Raw genomic sequence first — 3,797 nt, 5'->3', positions numbered from 1 at the left:
AAAAAAAAAAAAAAAAAAAAAGAAATGTAAGTTTTTCACCAAAACCAAATTTGTGTGTACTGTTTTCACCTTTCTTCCTCCCCATTTCTAAAAGAATGAGTTAGATGAAAATTTCAAGTATTTAAGACTATGAATTTTGACAAGATCATGAAGACTACGGGATTTTTGGCTGTACTTTGTTACAGATGTTTATAGCTGTGATGCTAGGCTTTCCGGAACATCTGTGTAGAAGAACTTCTGAAGAGTTTTTATTAATTTAGTGTACTTGGAAAAAAAAAGGGCGGGGGGGAGGGAGGGGGACCCAATGCACCAAAAAGAAACAAAACCCAAACACTCCCCCCCCTCCCCCCCCAAGTGGCTTATAGGTAGGAAGATGCATCCTTGAAGAAGGGGGGTAAAAGCTGTAATGGAGACATTGGCACCTTGAAGCGTTTCCAAGTTTAAATGCATGTAGTTTCAAGAAGTTCTGGAGGACTACTTGGCTTTGTATTAGATAGTATTTTTCCAGTAAAGTAACAGTAGCAAAATAAATCATGTTTGATGAGATGCAAAGCTAAGCTATAGGTTACTAAATCATTTCATAAATGAACAAAAACTATTCACCATATGATAAGTTATTAGTCCATAAAATAACTTTTCTTTATTTTTAGCGTAGTTAACAATATTTTATAATCCATATTTACATGTAAAATATACCAGTGACAGTTATTTATATGTAAGCCTTTAATGTTTCCTGTCACATCTTAATTAGAAAGACTGAACATCAATGGTGTCAAGTTTCTTGAAAACTGCAGATGAATATTTACCATATAATACTTACTGTTCATGGTACTCTTAATGTATTTTTGGACAAGTTTTATACTTACAAACTTATCACATTCAGGTCTTGCAAATTTAAATGGATAAAAACTTAAAAATACTATGCCATGTTCAAATGGTAGTAGTTGACAAAGATATAAGTGAGTTTCTGATTATTGATGTGTAAAATACTTTGCTAGTTAAAATATACTAGCTCTGTTTTAAAATAAGGTGCGATAGACTTTGTCTTAGTTGCTGTTTTAATTTGTACCCTTCTTTTAAAAAGATAAAACACAACAAAACCTATAACCTTCAGCTTATAAAAGTCACCAGTCATCATCTTGAAAGTATAGGTGTGCATGTCAGAGTAGCAGTAGCAAAATCATTGTCCTGATTCTGTTTCAGTACTCGTTGAAGAAACAAGATGGTAGTTGAGTGTATAGCTCCATTCTCGTGCTCTGTGCCTAGTCTAGCAGCAGAATACATGGGTTTCTTTTGAGCTAGGAGCTTACTGAGAGTCTGACTGGTGTTGCAGACTTATTCTGTATAGTCTAGGGTGGCTAACTAAAGGGCTAGATTGATGTTTAGGTGTTCGGTACCTCATGTGCCCTATTGTCAGCAGCAGCCTTGAGCTACCTTTCCCCTAGCAGAAACAACCCCCTAAAAGAGGTTGCTGCTGTTAGGGAAGTGCAGGTGAGGTATTGGCTACTGTTTCTACATAAAGCTTTATTTCTGGCAGAGGTGGCGATGAACTTACTGCTACTTCAGGGGAAGGCCTTAACCCCCTCCCAAGCTACTGCACAGCTACTGTAGGTTAATAAGCAGACAGGCATTTGGAAATACTTACTACTGAAATAGGTTTTCCATGGAACAGATAACAATGAGTAGAAGCTTCCTGTGGGTGCAGTTGGACTATAGTACCTAAATAGTCATTACTCTTAACCTACTTGTGGTTTAAGTTACAGCTCTGTTGTGTTTTTTCTCTTTTTCATTATACAGTTTCTTCCCTCCTACTCCTTCTTTATAAGAAGGCTATATAGTTGTACTTATTTAGATTGCTTACATTTTCTGTTAAGCACCTGTATTCTGTTTTGTTAAATTCTTCATGTCAGAGGGTCTGTTCTTTGGGGATGTCTTTGGACAACTTCAGCTGAAAGGATTCAACTGTTTTGAAGAATATGTGAGAAGTAGAGGGGTTGAAAATGTTATTGTCTGTCTTAACAAAAAAAAAAATCCATCCAAACAAAACCCCACACAGCCTGATGTCCTCTAAATAGACTACTCTTAGTGTTCTCCTGCCTTGGGTTAGAGCAGAGAGAAAGCTGATACCAAGGTTTTTATTCTGTTTGTGAAAATTCATCCCTATTTGGCCATCTGACGGGCTTTTGAAAAATATCAGCTAGTGTGTGCTTTCACGTTTGGGAATATGAACAGCCAGTAGGTGTTTCAGGTGTTAGAGTGGGCATGTCCTGAGGTCTGGCACTGGACATGACTATTCCTGTATATTCAGCTCTAGGCTGAAGTTGGTCCTGAATGCAGGCAAACTCTTCTGCTCCCCACCCCTTACTACCTGGAATATCAACAGGAGGAGAGACATACCAGAGGAGTGGTTAGAGGGAGAGGCTTGGACTGGCTAAGCAGGAAGAAGAATGGAGTAAGGAAGTCGGCAGAAGGGTTAAGAGGTATGGGCTTGCTGTGGGAGCAGGTCATATCGGGGAAAGGTTGCTAGGTCTGGGTGGATGAAAAGCCTGACAGGTGAGAACTGTGGAGTTAAATTGGAGAAAGCACTGGTGGAGGGATGGAGAAAATTTGAGTTGGAAAAATGAGGTCTTTAAGTTTGGGGAGGGAATGAGCAAGCGTTGTTCAGCTCCAGTAAGTAAATTCTTTCTACGCTACTGTTTTAGGAATGACAGCTGAGGTGTTATTTGGAGCTTATGCAAGTGCTCTCTGCTTGGCCTAGGAGCATGAGCTAGAGATACCCAAATGAGACTGTTAAATAACTGACATTGGACAGAATCATCCTCAGTCCTCTTGAGTGTTTTAGTGCATTTCTGGCGTGAGTGAGGAGCAGGTGGCAGCAATTCTTTGTGCTGTTGATCCAAGGAATCTGTTACAGTTCTTAGACTGGCAGTAGAAGAGGGAGAGAGTTGGGCCTAGGTAAGACAAGGAACGTGGTCTTTTTTTTTCCTCAATGATGCCTGTCTAAAAATAGGTTGGGAACCATGTTGCTGTAGTATAATTATATTCCTGGAATATGTTGCCAGCTGGAGTGTCTGTATGTGTGCAGACATCTGTTAAACTAGCCATTTCACCCTCTACTAGTGCTAGCCCTCACAAAGAATTGACAGGTTGTTGAAATGCTTCCAATAGTGCAAGCGTCAGAAAGTTGAGTGGATAGAAAAGATATATCAATAACAATAAATTAGATTGATCTTTATTCAATGAGCAACATATTGTGCATTCAGTGAGGCAAAGGACCTGTGGGGGTAAAATGCCATCTAAGAAATGTTAGGATAATCTTAATTTGGACTTCCTGTTTCTAAGTAATGTTTATAGGTGGGTTCTTGAGTCCTTTATTTCTTGAAAATATTTTTATGCAGTGCTTTATTTATTTATATTTCTTTCTGGACACAGAAAAGTTTGTCTAATTAAAACTTAACATATGATGATTCTTTCAATTTTTTTTTTGTAAGTAGCTAAATATTTTTATTTTGATCATACCAGATTAATGTGAAGTCAATGGAAATATTTCAGTTATTTCAATAACTTTGAAATCACTTAGTTGAAATAAAATGCAAGAATTGTTGCTACTTAACAATATATAAATTAAAACATATGTTGTCCTCAATCAAGAAGTGACTGAGGTCACCACTGCACATTTTTAAGGTAAATTAAATGTTTGTACTTACACTTTCTCTTCACCATTGTTGTGTAAAGACCCCGTAACACAGTAACTGTATATACAGGAAAATTTCAGAATCATAGAATAGTTTGGATTG

This window comes from Fulmarus glacialis, unplaced genomic scaffold, assembly GCF_000690835.1.
Source record: "Fulmarus glacialis isolate BGI_N327 unplaced genomic scaffold, ASM69083v1 scaffold38519, whole genome shotgun sequence".
NCBI lineage: Eukaryota > Metazoa > Chordata > Aves > Procellariiformes > Procellariidae > Fulmarus > Fulmarus glacialis.
Note: the sequence above shows the minus strand (reverse complement) of the source record.